The 16,410-nt window shown below is 40.5% G+C and overlaps 1 protein-coding gene across 2 annotated transcripts in view; it reads left to right on the top strand.

Moving 5' to 3' along the window:
* The window catches only part of antxr2a (ANTXR cell adhesion molecule 2a), a 207,684-nt gene extending 194,086 nt beyond the window's left edge, over positions 1-13,598 (top strand). For both annotated transcript variants that reach the window (XM_080287457.1, XM_080287458.1), the window contains one exon: positions 13,459-13,598. The gene's annotated coding sequence lies outside the window, so the exon portion shown is untranslated. The remainder of the gene's footprint in view (positions 1-13,458) is intronic.
* The last annotated feature ends 2,812 nt before the right edge of the window (positions 13,599-16,410 follow it).

Below are 16,410 nucleotides of genomic sequence, written 5' to 3'. Positions count from 1 at the left end.
AAACCTTTTTTTTTTTTTTTTACAAGGGTTTTGGTCTGTGGATAGTGTCGCCCTTACTATACTTGGGCATTTTAACATGGAAGTCTTGGTCCATTTTTAGAGGCACAGCAGGGTTTTTTTTAGGAGCCCTGTTTTATCTATAGATCCCCCCTTCTGTTTAAAAGGCCTGCAGAGGGTGAAAAAATAAGTTGGATTATATAAAAGTCTCAGAAACTGCACAAAACACTTGCCCGATGAACTTATGGTTCAGACGAAAATGCCGTTTTCAAATCTATCCGGGCTAGTGTGGACGTAGCCTCAATCAGTAGTTTACAGTTCAGAAACAATGGAGTGTTAATTTTTGTAAGTTATGCTTTGACCTAGAATAAAATTGCCAATTAAACACTGTATGGTTTACGTTAAGGCTTCTTATGACTGACAAGGTGTTACCATGTCACTGGCTTCTAATTCAGATCTTTGTCCCTGATGTCTGATTTCAAAACATCTAGAAGACAACCTAACGCCAAGTCTTCAAACATAACTTTGCATACCAAAGAATGGCCTCTCAGAAGCTACAGTGCATTGATCATATGTATACAGTTTGACCAGTAAATCTAAAGTAACATTTAAATTAATTTAAATTACAAATTTCAGATAAAGGCACAAAATAAGTGTGCAAAAAATGCATACTGAGCTGGTGCTTCAGTAGGGGTCAGTCATTTGGTGAGTTTTTGCTGCAGCTTTGGCTCGTCTCTCCCGGGGCCAGAGCGATCTGGTGTGGTTGGAACGAGGGAGCATGGCTGGCATTTCCTCATTAGGATATTCGTTAGCCTCATTTTGGTGCTGTCACAGCCAATCTATGTTACAGCTCTCCACCCAGACCTCCATCGTTTCAAACAGGGAGAAAGACCGGGTAAGAGAACACATCTAAATATCTCAATAAACACTCTCTCCTCTGTTCGACAACTCTCAGCTCATTAGTAATGTGAGGAATTGTAAAAGGAGGCTCAGGTGTTTTTGGTAGATGGAGACAGACACCAAGAAAGCAAACACAACATTTATATTTAGTACTGATTTGCATGAATCCTTTACAGTATCAGAAATTATTAGCACAGTCACTGTAAGACGAGCTATTTCTTATGGTAAAAGTGATAGTATGTTAGAAGCAGGTTATTACCTGCTCTTGATTTTAAATAAAAAATAAATCAAACTGTAGGAGAAGATTTTGTAAAACCATAATCTAAAATAATAAATTACATATAAGCCGTGTTTTTTAGACCATTATTTTATTGATTTGTATTTATTTATCCTTACATTTCCAAAAGTATGGTTCTATTGTAGATTTAATATTGTTAAAATATAATAATAACAAATTGCATGGTTAACTCTGATTTACAGCAATGGCTCTGTTTGAGAAATTTACCATATTTAAGGTGACATTATTAATCTTAGGGCTCTGTCTGGGTCATTCAGTCAGCTATGTGTGTTTAGGTCTGTGTGTGTACATGTGTCACAAACCAAATGTTATGCTCAGACTATTTATTATTTTCCTTGTGTACCAGCGTTAATTCAGTCTAACGAAAGTGCTCATTAGTTCTAATAAATCCTGTGACTTTGCCTTGTTCCACTGGAGCCTGACCTTTCTCCGTGCACTGCCCGTAAAATCTCCTGCTAGGATTTTCACTGTTTGATGCCTCCGTTAATTGGGAATGATTTGAGCTTTTTCTTCTGCTTTTGTCGCCAGTCGAATTCAGCATGGAGCTAATGGCAAATGTCACTGTGAATTGGCTCCTACATTAGCGGGGAGAGAACACAATTTTCCTCCCCCCCCCCCAACCACCACCACCTCCCAACGATATATGTACATCACTAGGATGGACCTTTGGTATGCCATCATCCTCATTAATAGGGGGCTTCCTTGAAAGGGAGCAAAGCAACAGTTGTGGGCATCATGTGGAAGCATCAGAAACAACAGGATTATTTCAACCTCACTACCTCTTGTCATTAGCCTGTGCCCTCCACATCTTAAACAGCGCTAATGAACAACAACGATTTGCCAAGAAAAAAAATGGCGAGCCAAAGATTAGAAGGACACAGGACGATCAGATCTAATTATGTTTGTATACCTCAAACAGAATGGCATTTGGCTGAAAGGTCAAGAGAAATCCCCAGTCTTAATCTACCAAACCTGTGACTTCTAGCCCTTTTCTATATCGGCTAATAGCAGCTAGCAATAAATAAAGCTGAAACTTAACTCCTGAGAGACTGAGGCAGAACTTTGCCCAGAGGATTCGTTCATCGAGTAAAGTTTGGTTCCATACTAAATGCACTTTGAAGTGCAGGGCTGGATGTGATTTTCCTTGACAAAAGTAGATCAAGGAAAATCTTCCAAGTAAAATTTCATTAAAGTTGGTAGCGAGATGTCATTTGCATAAAGAAAGAACCTGACGATCCTCAGTGGATCTGTGTTCGACTACTCCGCCCAGGCTGCACTGTCGAGTGCAGATCTACTGAGCGCAGTGCAAGCTAGCAAGACAGAAGCTAAGCTCGTTGCAACATGGCAAATTGAACCTCCCCCACCCTCATGCAGATCTGGCGTTTGGAACTATCTTGGTTTTCATGTGAAGCATGACCCTGAAGGTAAGCGCGTCATGGACAAAAGTAAAACAGTATGTCGGGTGTGCCACGCAATGCTCAATTGGTGGGAACTAGTGTGTTAGCGCAGTTAGCTTGTTAACATGTTGACACCGTCCAGCCCCACGCACGGGGCGATCCGCGGTAACCCGTTAACGGAGATTTGCCGCGTTATGGCGTTAATGTCATTTTAACGAGATTAACGCTGACAGCACTAGTGGGAACACAACGAATATGACTGCACATTTACGCCGACATCATCCTAGTGCAAAGACAAGTGGAAGCAGACAAAAACAACAAGCAGCATGCTACAAACTTTACCCGAGTCATTTAGACAGCCGTTAGCACAGGATTCTCCTTATGGGGACCTGATATGTTTAATATGCTGCTGAGAGTATAGCCCAGAAGAAGCTATAATATAGCTTTTATTTTGGAAAGAGCCATTTCTCTGTAATAAACTCTCTTTTCCAAAGATGAGTGATTTCCTTGTTTCAGCAACATTACACTTAAAAACTGTACGTTTGAGTTAAAATATATATGTATAATTTTAATAAATGACAAATTAAAAAGGCATGAACATTTTTTTGTATTGAAAAAATATCGAACCGTGACACCAAAGTATCGAACCGAACCGAACTGTGAATTTTGTGTATCGTTGCACCCCTAGAATTTAGGTGTGAGGACGCTTCTAGTTAAGGTTTGCAAAGTTTTTGGTTCAAATTTCGCAACAGGTTTGTGTTGGTCCAGCTGACGTTGATATATTTGGGGAAGTGTATGCACAACATCAGGATACACAACTTGTAATCTGTGATAGTCCTGGTGAGGGGGTAAGATAATCTCAAAGCACCTGGCTAGTTTAACTAGCATGTTGGCTCAGGTGTTGTCATTATTTGCTGTCATATGGTGCGTTGTTCTATACTACTTCACAGTGAGAATCATCAGAATCTCCATCACTCTGTGTCTAAACAGCAACCTCAGAGAGAAAATATACAACAAAAATATACAACAAGAAATTGCCAAAAATTGCAGTTCCTCTAATGACCACTTGAGGATGACTCCAGGAGTGAGTTGATCCCCAGAGAGTGCCATGTTAAAACACAACACGTGCTTACAACCTGGTACGCCAATGAATAGTTTGCTCTATCATAGGTAATGGGATGATTTTATTTAAAAAGTCCTCCATTTGGATACTGGAGTTAAAGGTGCACAGCAAAATCTCCAGTGTTAAATTAACACTAGAGAGTGTCTATATGGGTCCACCTCTGAGTGTTAAATACAACACTGTTGAGTGTTAAATTAACACTTTTGACAGTGTTATATGTTTAAAAGTAACCTAGTCAGTTCTGAAGATTAGCAATGGCTAACACTGAGCAGTGCTGATTTTCTAACACTGGAAAATAACTCAAAATGTTAGAAATAGTCCATAATAATAATGAATGAATAATGTGATGACTCAGTCACCAACATCTTTGGCCAATCAGCATACCCTAATCTAGTTCTTCTTTATTAACTTAGTCCTACATGTTTATGACACTCCACAGTCATAAAGCTAAGTAAATCGGACATGCCTTTTCCAACATGAATGTAAAATATATTTAGTTTATCGAGAAATCAATTATCTGTGTTCAGCACTGAACCACACTTGCACTAAGAAACTCTTTTCCTCACATTGCAGACTTCTAACTTTATTCGTCAACTCAGCCAAATAATGTGCTTATGTCCTTATCTCTGTACTCACTTACTCGCTCAAATTGTATTTTGTTAACAAACATGAAAAATAGCAGGCGTCAGATTGCAGCCATTCATTGACACTCGCACCCTTGAGACTGTGTCCTTTCAGTTGATATTGCCTTCCGTCCCAGCGGATCTATTTGGAGATTGAGGATGGGGACGGGCCATTTTGAAAATGCTATATTCACCCATCATGTGCTAAAAACATAGTCTGTCATAAAACTGATTATATTTTTTGCTGTTAATGTGCATTGTGGGGAGAAAAAGGATGGCAGCCAGGGAGATGGAGGGGATGAGGAGGGAATGATAGGGAGAACCTTGATTAAAGTAAGATGCATGCGCCTCTATGAATCAGAAAATATAAATCACGAGTCAGTGTAGCAGTGTGAATCTCAGCAGGCAGCGAGTAAACAGCCCATTAGATTTAACTGAGCATCATCACGCTCCAACCTAACTCTCTTCGCTCACTTTTTGTAAAAGCTCTCTTTTCTGCGCCTCATGATTCCTTAATGCTTCAGCAAACTGACTCTCTGCTTGACTTCAATAAATATGCAACACTAAATATGTTGCAGTATACGTCCTCGAGTTTCCTCGGGGAGAGAAAAAATGTGCTTGTCGGCATTGTAAGTAAGTGCAGTCTGACAAACTGTGCTGTGAACGAGTTCCTCCCTGCGTTGGGTGTCTCTTTGGTGCCTTGTCTCCTATAGCATGATTCACCAGAGCAATAACGGGGCAGTTAGGCGTGCTCTGGTTTCTGCTTTTGCCCGCATCATCATCATCGCGGATGGACTTTGTCGTTTCCACTGCACATTGAGCATTAGGGCAGCAAAGGTCCGTTTCAGGCAAAGCAGCAGCTGGACGATAGCAGATGCACTTCTCGAAAAAGAGACGCAAGCGTAAGACGTGTGGCAGAAATATGGGGGAATGGGGCAAGAACATATCACAAGGGCGCGGCTTCATCTCTGCTGCTTGTCTTGTCTCGTCGAGCGTATGTGCTGTCCTTTGCTTCTTACAGGCAGCAGCTGAGCCAGTCGCACTGGGGTCTGTGCACTCCCCACTCCACTCAGCCTGGCGTCCGCCAGCTCGGGGGCTGACATTTCCAGAGGTGCTAAGTCACTCAGCATCTTGTTACTCCCTCTGACAAGTCGAGCTGCATCATAGCGAGTGCCAGCGGACTTGAGCTGAGGCCAGGAGGAGAGGCCTCTTTCACACAAGTCACTGATCTTCCCTGCTGGAGGTGCTGAGATCTCAAGGTGTTTACAGAAGATCGGGCGAGGTGTCAATCATGCTTTTGGCCTGGCACGCTACCCCTGGTGCCAGTCAGGTGTGAGGAGTAGTGTGAGGTCGAGGCAGGGGATTGGTTGATGGAAGGGAAGGGCATCACAGTGACAGCTCCGCGGTGTCAGCGGTCAGATTGCCCAAAACCAAACTTCATGGCGGATTTTCTTGGGTGCAGTGGTCGAGAGTGACACAAGTTCCCCACCCGGAGGTAAAAATAGAGCTTGATTCACTTGTCATTTTGCACCGAGTGCAGTCGCAACACACCATGAAGGAGTCCGGGATCATCTGCTCATTCGGCCTGTCAGCTGGAGAGTTATTGGAGGGTTTAGAGAAAAGGTCACTCTGCTGCTGAACTGACTGTTCAGTCTTTCAGTAAAAGAGAGATGTACAGAGGAGTAATTAGGCCATGGGTCTGCTTCACTACAGCTGCAATTTCCACTTATTTCCCCTGAAAAGTGACTTTGAAACTCACGTTTAACTTGTTTTCACAGCCATCCACCAATATGTAGAGGAGATGCCAGGTGGAAAGAAATCAGGCTTTGTTGTAGTTCAGTTTCAAAGACTGAATGTCTTTACTTATGCAGGAAAAATGTTTAATGAATTGACAGATATTGCCTCAGGGAAGCTTAATATGTATTCAAGCTCTTTTACAGAAAAAAACACACCAAATCCCCCCAGTTTTTAAAAATTTCAGATGAAATATTTCACAGTCTTTTCCAAACTAGTCAACTTCATTCGTTCCGGCGTTTCACTACATTGGAGACACAATCCAAGCGAAATGATGTACTCTCCTGCTTCGAATCCAACGTTTGAGCAAAGCAACTCAACAGATGTAATTTGATGGCCCCATTTTTAATTCCTTTGAAGTCTCTCAGACAACGAGGGGAGGCAGAGAACCACCTTTCTATTATGCATGTGTTGCCATTACCCAGTGAAGAGTTTGGCCTGACAAGGTGGCGTCTCCCATCATGAATTAATCACCCTGCACTATTCATCAGAGGTGACTTTGAAATTTTGAGCATTTTTAAATCACAGACTGATTTTTTTCGGGGGGGAGGATATAATTTATTCAACTTGAGGTTTATGCAGTACATAATCAGCCATTCCTTGGTGTCTAATTGCCAATATGTACCTCTGAAGGATTCAATACACTGCAAGAAGATTAAGAGGAAAAAAAGAAAGACAGTTCAAAAGAGTTGGAAGTCAAATGAAAATGTCCATTTGCAGTCTCCTGTGAATTTATTGAGTGGGTTCTGAGTGTTTAACTTTCATTCTGATAATAGCACGGGTGTTTCGCAGATTACTTTGTGCCAGTGTTCTTTTTATTGAAAGCAATTGGTGCGCAGCACAACCGAGGCCCGTCTGATAAGCCTTGCTCTCAAATTAATCTATTGGAAAAGAGGAATATTTGACTATCAACTCTAATTGTAGCATGTTTCACAAGGCTGATAGCAGTGCATGTGGTGTGGACTGCTAATTAAGACAGCAGACAAAAGGAGGATGCAAAATATAAAAAAAAACTGCAAGTAGAGAAAGGGATATAGCAGTAGTGCACAGAATAAGAGGTCATTCTAAGATCTAAAAATGATAAATATTTGCTGTGTTTACTGACGGTTCTGTATATTTATGTCCATTATAAGCAGGGGTGCACATAAGTGGTCCGCAGGTGCCCATTCGCTGTCAAAATAAAAGACGCGCACCAGATAAGAAGTTGCAACGCGTGTTTGCGTACATAAGACATAAGACATAAGTCTTTTGGGATGTAGTGGAATGGCAGATTCACATCATTGATCATTGACTGCAACAACTGTGTGATGCTGTCGACATGGACCAACATTTGGACCTTGTTGAATCTATGCCACGTAAAATCAAGGCAGTTCTGAAGGTAAAAAGGGGGGTTCAACCCAACACCAACAAGGTAAGTGTATACTAATGGATTAGCCTCGTTGCTAAAAAGCCCTGGGAGATACTTGCTGTGTTGGGTGAACTTTCACACATAACTGCAGACAGTTTCCAAATCTTTGACTGTACCAGAGTAGCTCTGCTTCATTTGCAGTTTAAAATGTGAAAATGTGTGATGTGCACCCCCATTTAAAGAAATGACATCAAGCCTGCAAGTATAAATTATTTACTCGTACGCGTAACAGTCAGATGATGATCTGCCACCTTGTCAAAGCAGCAAACTTTTTTATCTGCTTTTTAGTGTTAGACTGTTATCAGACTGATCAACAGATCCTAAAATGTTTGTAATCTGAACTTGGGACCAAACTTGTGTCAGTAATAGGTACACGAGGATGATTTTGGGAGGATTTCTTTAAACAGGCCTGTGACACCCTCTGTCCTCTGTTGGTTGGCAGATATTCAGGTGTTTTTTCTTCTTTTCTCTGTTTTGTGCACTGTGTTCCTTTCTTACCTCCTCTCCGTTGCTCCGCCCTCTTTCTCCCCCTCTCTTCTCTCAGTCTCTGAGAGAGGTTCAGTTTGGGGAGAGGATGTGGGGAACAGCTGGGCCCCATCACTTCTCATTGTGGGCCTGGGAGAGACGTAGCTGACAGAGTGATGCACAGAGCCTGTCCTTGCTAATGACTGCGCCATTCTCCATCATTATCACCATCATTAGGAAATTAGGGGGACAGAAGGTATTTACTGTAAACCTGCCACCTCCCAAGGAGAGATAAATAGAAACTGATAAATGCAATCGTGTGATGCTGCCTGTCTATTAACCTTCCCATTTTCCAGCTCCAGCATATGCACATTTAACAATCATTAATATTCTCTAATTGGGCCAGATTTTAGTGAGGAAAATACTCTTGGTGTTTTTGGTAACGGAGTGATGCTGCATCAAAATGTGACTCTCAGAGGTGAGTTAACAGTACATTTTTCTAGCTCACCTGCACATCCCAAACTCCCAAGCTGCACAGACATTGTTACTGCAATTAAGTTACATATAGAGTTACATATACAAATAGCAAAGCATCTATACTTTAGAAGCACATTTTCTTATATGCAACTTGCTGGATATGTAGTTTGTCCCAAGATGCCATTTTTAACCATTTAAGCTCCACTGTGTGACAGACTGTAGGCTAACTGACATCTTGCTAACTGCTTGGCAGCCCTGCAAAAGCTGATTGTTCGGTGTTTGACTGTGTTACAGCTGGATAACAGCGGGACACTGCTGGCGTCAAGGACACACACAAACACACCCACAGAAATCACACATGCATCCAATTGTCGTAGGTTTAAGGGAAACATCAGCCTGCTCAGCAAATATCTTCAGCATGTATGTTGGGCACGGGCGCCTATGAAGTACACACAGACTCACTAAGCTGGGGGCAAGGAGACTCTGTACATTGTCTGATAAAGAAGGCTTTCAAAACTGTTTAGCTTTCATGTTTTCAGAGTGATGTGTAATCGTTTTACCTTCTGGACAGCAGAAGAGTGTTTAGTTGGACAGTGCCACTTAGTTTCACAGCACAGATAATTTGATTGTGTTCTTCTGTTACACTGTCAGCACTCTAATAGCCAACATTTAGAAATTCGATATTTTAATAAGCTTCAAGTGTTTATTTTGCTGCTAACAAACAACAACGGTGTAATTAAAAGCAGTGACTGACTGATTTCAATGAAATCTGATAAAACTTTGTAGGAGTGTAGAGCGGAGTCATGTTAACAATCCACCAAACCCTTCAAGGTCAACTCAGTGACTTACTGGTTGAAAATGGACAAACATGCCTTACGCCATAGAAGCCATGACTCTTACAATGTGTATGTCTTGTCAACATATAGAAGGGACTGTGTAAAGATTTAAAATATCATGTCACATTTGACCTCTGACCTGTCCTTCAAGGTCTATAGATTGATCTGAAGGTCTAAGTCATAATAATACTATATCGAGCTATTTTTACATCTGTGTTTCTTACCACCATTGTTTTTATTGACAACATGTAGGCAACATACAGGGAATAATATATGGGAATTCTTAATATCACATTACTGTGGACCCTAACTTTCATAAAATGTATTTTATCATGGAAAAAGTTTAAATGTTATTGTTGTTGTTTGGGAAATTTGACCTTTAACCCCACTCTTATATTTTTAAAGCTGCCTTTCTTTCAAGTTGACCCCAAAATGCGTTACGGCTTTAAAGAATGTATTGTCAAGAGAAAGAGAATGAGTGGCCTAGTTAGTTAGAAATGTAGTCTAGTGTAATATTAAATGTATTAATTTTATTTACAAATCAATAACTATTATCCATTTTCTGCGCCTACATAACAAAAATCTTTCCACTTGTTTTTATTGTACTACATACTTCTTAGAGTACATTTAAAAACACAGGAATGTTATTGAAAATCACCTTTTTCAGAAGTATAGGAGGCTAAGTTGGGCACTGTCAGCTGCCAGTAATTTTGTGTAATGACTCCTTAATGCAGCCTCACATGGTCAATGTCTGTTATGAACTTGAAGAAGAGCCATAGTTAGTTTTTCTGGCCCCATTTTTTAAGACATTAGAATGTTAATCTGTTGTGCACTTCTCTAAAACATGGAATTATAAATATATAAAATCTGTAAAATAAACACATTGTTTGCTTATTTTTCCCCTAAAATCTCCTAAATTGATCTCAGGATTCCTGGTTGGAAGCTTGCAGTCTACTGTTGAAGGAGTTGCATGTAAAGATTGTCACACTGTAACAGCATGAGGAGTCTGTGTGTTTAGTAGTACAGCATTTGTATCTCTCCTTACACGTGTTTAAATGTGGATCAAATCATTTAATGTTTGAGAGTGAATGACTGGATTTTATCCAAGTAATTAATAAGTAAGTAATTCAAAAGAGAATATGTTCAAATTGGTTATACTGCATTTATTTGAAGTAGAATTGTGTTTATGGTTTGCATCAACACCAGGAAGCGATTTGGGGTCACATCTGACAAACATCTATCACGTTTGAATGAGTTAGGATGATAAAAATCACAAACAACCTCCTCCTCAAATCACTGGCAAGGCCTTCGTGGGCGCTGTCAATGCAGCTGATGAAATTAGATAACACAAGTGTAATTTTATAATGAAAAACAAAAACGCTGATGTGCCTTTGATGCAGCAATTAGAGGGGGAGATCCTAATGATGATAATTTGAGTTTTAATTCTGAACCCACTAGTGACTGGCAGAGTCTATCAATTACTGCATAAAACAGGCCCCAGCTGCAGCAGCCACGGCAGCCGCCTCCCAAATTGCCGTCTAAACTGCTGTCGTCTCTTCTCCCATCGCTCGCCGGCGTAATTGCAGTTTAACCAGTTCATCATAATCACACAACAGTTTCCCTTCCCAGTAGAACAGGGATGTGATTTTCACATCCAGAGTGTGTGCTGAGGACTGTGTTTGTGTGTGCAGATGTCTGTTTCTATATGGATGTGTACAAGTGTTTGTTTTCAAGAGAAAAAACAGGCCCCACGCCTACCCCCAAACCCCTCAGAAAGGGGCTTTGGTCTTAACTCCCCCAAAATTGGCCACCATGGTCAGCTGAGTTTTCTTTACTAATACATAAAGCACATTATTGTTAGCAAGAAATAGCAATAAAAGTCATAGACTTTTGTTAACCCTCATCATAGGTGATAGCTATAACTCCTTACTCCTCAAATAAATTTACATTTATTTGGAATTCAAAGAGTCATCATAGTAATGGCTGAGCTATTTGCTACTATCATGCTACAGGTGTTTTCCATTCTGTTGTCAAATGAAGATACATGTGCATACAGAAGAGTTTACTTTTTTAATTTCCTAAAAAAAGAAATGGACTGACTGCCAAAGCTTACAGGCTAATTATAAAAAATATGTTTTATTTGTTTCAACTTGAGAGAGAAATCCTTCTTCTGGTGCTGATACAAATACTTTCACTGTAGTTTGACCTTAATGTAAGATAAATTACAGAAATCAGACAAATCAAAGATGTTCGTGTATCAACAAAAATGTTACATTTAATCTCTGTGTGTAGATGAAGCAGGCAGAGAGATTTTTTTAACTTCTCTCATTTGGCCCCCTGCCGTCTAAATCTCCCCTTTCCAAAAGAGAAAAGGCAAATTTCAAGGTAGAACAACTCAGTTTTTTTTTTCTGCATCTTAGCCAAATGCCACTTGATGCCAGCATGATCAGCATTTCCACCACCAGCTGCAGACAGGAAGACAAGCACAGCAAGCATGTTACACTGAATATAAACTAAGAGCATGCTTTCTTCACTTACTGACAGCTCATAGTGTTGGTGATCTATTAGATGTACCACATTGTTACTTTATGTGCTGTAAATGGCTGTGGATATGGGGGGGGCCGGCTGAGTTCCCACAGTCTCAAAGGGATTCTTTTCAGCTGAGAGGGTAAATATAACAATCGATTGTGGTCACTGTGAACATTTTAGTAGCTATTCATTGAAAAATGTATCATTTATGTTTGTAAGACTCACAGAGCCAATTGAAATAATCAAAAGATCTCAGCAAGTTGTTCAGCAGCGCTTTAATCACCTTGGGTGACAGGAAGTAGAGGAGGTCATCTACTAATCCGAAGGTTGGTGGTTCCAGTCTGCCTGCCAAATATTCTTGGGAAAGATACTAACCCCAAGTATCGATGTGTGTGAATGTTAGATAAAAAGCACTGTGTCAAGTTGTATAGAGCACTTTGAGTGTGATTTCCTGAGGTCAAATGGTCCAGGATGTGAGTGGGCGTTAAGGCGTCTGGGGAGGGATCTCAAAACTGGATTATAGATGGCAGACAGGTGATGTTGTAAACCCCCGCCTCTGTCCAAAGATGGTCGTTCACAGTGGACATAGATGGCTTCTTTCACTCCTCTTTCAAACCTTGACTGATTGTGACCCACACCTGTTTTCACACTTGGCTCGTGTGATTAGGCAGAGGATCAATAGGGGGTCTATGACCCTCTTGGGGACACTCCCATAGGGCTTAAAATCTGGGACTCTCCACCAATCGCTCTTAGAACTGAAGAAGCTTCTTGGATAGGAGGTGAAACATCTTCAAGAAACCCAAAGAAGTCCAGACGCTTTTCTTTCCAAGCTCCTTAGACTACGATGACCTGGATGACTGAGAACCTTCACAAACAGTCCATTTTACATTCTTCCAGAACAGAAAACTATGTAAGCTGTGCGAGATGTGGAAAATTCTGAGTTTATCTTTGCACCAAAAGGAAAGATGTATGGTTGCAGCGTGTAGTCCAGATGTTAGTCAATTTTAAAAAGAGGTGTAGTAAACAAAGATTTTGTCTGGTATGTTTTGTTATACGTGTCATTTCCTGACAGACTTCTTTTTAAATTAATGTTTATGCAATTTGCTAATAATAAATTCTTAATGTTTCTAGCTGCTGCATAGATAAATTCTGTATAATTTTAATTTTGTCAGCATTCACAGTATTCGGTCTCTATCACTGTCATTACACATATCACACTGCTGCTCAGGCTTCTGTTTGGATAGAAGTAGCTGTATTCACAAATTGTTTTCCACTCACTCTCACTGTGCTGTGTTTTATGATCACTATTAAGCTGCTACCAAAGTAATTCAACACACAGAAGTTGCATATTTAAAGACTTCAGGCTGCGTGCTTGCTTTAATCACTCTCCATTTATTAGAAACCAGCCTTTATTTGTTCAGCTATGATTTAAAGCTTAACAACTAACTGAATACTCATTATATTTGAGAAATGATTAAAGACACAGAATCTAGATGGAAATAGGGCGTTGGTGGACAGCTAGTTGTTTTCCTGCAATCATTTTCATTAGAAATACATAATCACACAATCCTAAATCATGCAACAAACATCTTTCATTATCTGTCTCTGCAGCAGACCAGTGACGCTCTCATGGTGATGCAGGTCCAAAAGTTTCCAGAAGAGCAGGCGAAGAAGGAAGTCAGAGGGCTGGATCAGCTGTCCTGTGATCTCCCGTGCGAGCCAAGCTGTCTGATTGGCTGGAGGGCTGGAGGGCCATCTTGCCTCCCTGGCAGGCAAGTGGCTCAAGCAGTTTGGTTGAGGAGGTGTGTGTGTGTGAGAGAGAGAGACGAGAGGAGGGGTAAGAATTTGGAAAAGCAGAGGGTGAAAATGTGTGGCTGTTGGGGTTTTATGACAGAGGACTGCGAAGATGAGGGATGGATGGCTGTTACATATGTGTGTATGCATTGTGGCATATGTGTCTTTGTACTGTATGAGCATATATGGGCAAGAAAAATCATGGAGGTCATTAAAAATGTCAAAGTTTCTGAAACAAGGCCAAAATAAGGTCTAAAACATTACTCGCTCTGCTCGTCTCTTTATACTGTAGTTGTGCAAGTGTTTGTTTACATAAATATGGTTTTAATTATGATAAAACTAAGAAGTCAGATATTTAGCAATATCTTGGTTGCCACAGCTGATGGGGGGAGAAATCTGGGCTCTGTTCAGGCATCTCTAAACAACAACCATTTATTTATAGATATTTGACAACCTGCTTCAGCTGCCTCTTTTTGTACTTTTTCATCCATCCAAGGAAATGATGCCTTGTACAATCAATTTATTAGCGAACAATCCACTTAGTCTTATTTTGAAAGTTCAGTTATGCGTACCGGTTAGCACTGGTCCTTCCTGTTTGTGTTTCTTTTCCATCAGGCTGACCAAGGTTTTGTTGAGCCTCACTATTGGTCAGAAGGACATTCTTCTCCTCTGTCAGCAGTAATGTGCCTTCTGCTCTGGTAACCGATGCCAGCTAAAGGGCCAATAAAACCAGTACCTGCAGTTGGTGTTCCCCCAACTCTGTGGAGAGGCAGCTGAACGACGTTGAAGATCTTATATATTTGACAAAAAATATTTGGCAAATTAGATTATTATTATATGATGATGAATTCTAGTATTAAATAACTTCATCAGTGTTCATTCATGCACAGATATCCATTCGTTTTTAAAGTCCTGTTTTGCAACCTTGAAGGCAGAAATAACAAGCAACGGGTAACAGGAAGCTGCACGCTCATCCTCTATGCAGCTGACTTTATTCCTTTATTTTTCTTAGAATGACCAAAGTAGACTTCATGGGTTATTCTGTAATGAGTGCATAAACTTGTCTGGAAAATGTTTATAGAGGTCAAAGCCAAGACTCATTTCCCATAGACCTCTATACACCTCTATAAGGCACATCAGCATGGGGTTCATCTTTTGTAGCTCTACGGTCACCTTTATACTGCCTGTGGATGGATGATATGGAGACCCTTATTGGTATAGATGTCAAACTAAAATGCTTCCTTCACTGAAACTAAAAATGTAATTTTTTTTTCAGTGTAGCTCTTTTTTCCTGTATCTTTTAGTAGACTAAACTTAGATGTAGCCCTGTATAAAGTGCATGTACTCCTTCACATATTTATATACATTTGTTGGGGAAAATAATCCAGTTTTAAATTTACCAGCAACACATTAACAAGTGTTTGTTTGCAGGGGGTGGTGTGTTTACGTGGACCGTATGCATGTGCAGCAGACACATTTCCAAACCTCAGATGGTGAAGCAGAGCCTGTGGATGGGTGGGTCAGAGAGTAGCAGCAGGCCAGTGTTGGCTCTGCTCTGGGCTGTAGCAGGGACACAGTGCAGGCTGAAATGTTAAACCAAGGTCCTTTGTGTTATTGCTGACATTATGCTTCATTCCCTAACTCCCCCCCGGCGTGCACTTTTGATGATCGCACAGCACATGCAGACACAGACATGAGTGGGCGTAGTGGACTATAGGACAGATAATGACCAGCACTTAGCTGCTAATGCCTAAAGAGCGGAGCTTTTGACCGTCCCACTTCAGCTGCCCAATAATTACATGATCACAGTGTTCCCTCTGGTTATTACAAAGTGGAGGTGAAATGTAGCTTTACTTTTTAAGAAATACTTTATTGTGGAAATGTAGCTCTCATAGCTGTAAATTAGATTAGATTAAAAAACTAAAAGTTCAGTTTTTACTGTAGGAAACAAGATTCCTTAGAGGAAAACATTCATCACCCTAAACGTAGCTGTTTGAGCACTATTTGTTAGAGTTGTGAGAGAAATTCATTTCTGCAACTCCAGATTCTTGTTTAAGGATCTTTACTGTCCAGTTTCAGCTTTAAAACCTGTTAACTGATCCACTTATTTGTGATTTCTATTGAATATTGGACGCACAACAAAGATAAGTTTGTGCAAAGAGAAGTTATTTGTCTATGTGGACGGGAAAACTCATTAGTATGTATACTTTTAATCCAAAAAAACACACTCCTGCAGTCAAGTGGCTCATTTTTTACTTTTTAATTAAGTTTGAATATTTGTGATATTTACAATTTGTTTAAATTAGCCACAGCTAATAACTTCTGTTACGTGTTACTCTTTATTTATTTTTGTGCATTACCAGTTAATAGAAGATCAAAATGAATCGGTGTAAACGGAGAAGAAGACTCGTCATGTAGGCGGGGTGGGTTTACCGGGGTTTCAGTGTGATTTAAAGTTTCAGTGAACAGATGATGAATATTTTAATATTCCTAATGCATTTCCAGCATGGTTTGTATATTACCCTGTGTTTTCTAACAAAAACAGCAGTTTATATTTAGACGAACAGTCTTAACCTTTCACAATCTCCAGTGGTGGTGTTGTCAGTCCACATGTGTCTGTGTGTGTGTTTGTGCGGTGTGACATCATCCAGTGTGGGGCTTTGCTGTCGTGACACCCATGGCCTTCTGGAGCCCAGACACCCCCTGTGGAGACCAGAGAGACATGTCACCTTGATCAGTGTGTCCCCGGGAGACTGCCACCACATACAC

The sequence above is a fragment of the Astatotilapia calliptera genome, chromosome 12, assembly GCF_964374335.1.
Source record: "Astatotilapia calliptera chromosome 12, fAstCal68.1, whole genome shotgun sequence".
Classification (NCBI taxonomy): Eukaryota; Metazoa; Chordata; class Actinopteri; order Cichliformes; family Cichlidae; genus Astatotilapia; species Astatotilapia calliptera.
Note: the sequence above shows the minus strand (reverse complement) of the source record. Positions and strands in the feature narration are given on the sequence as shown.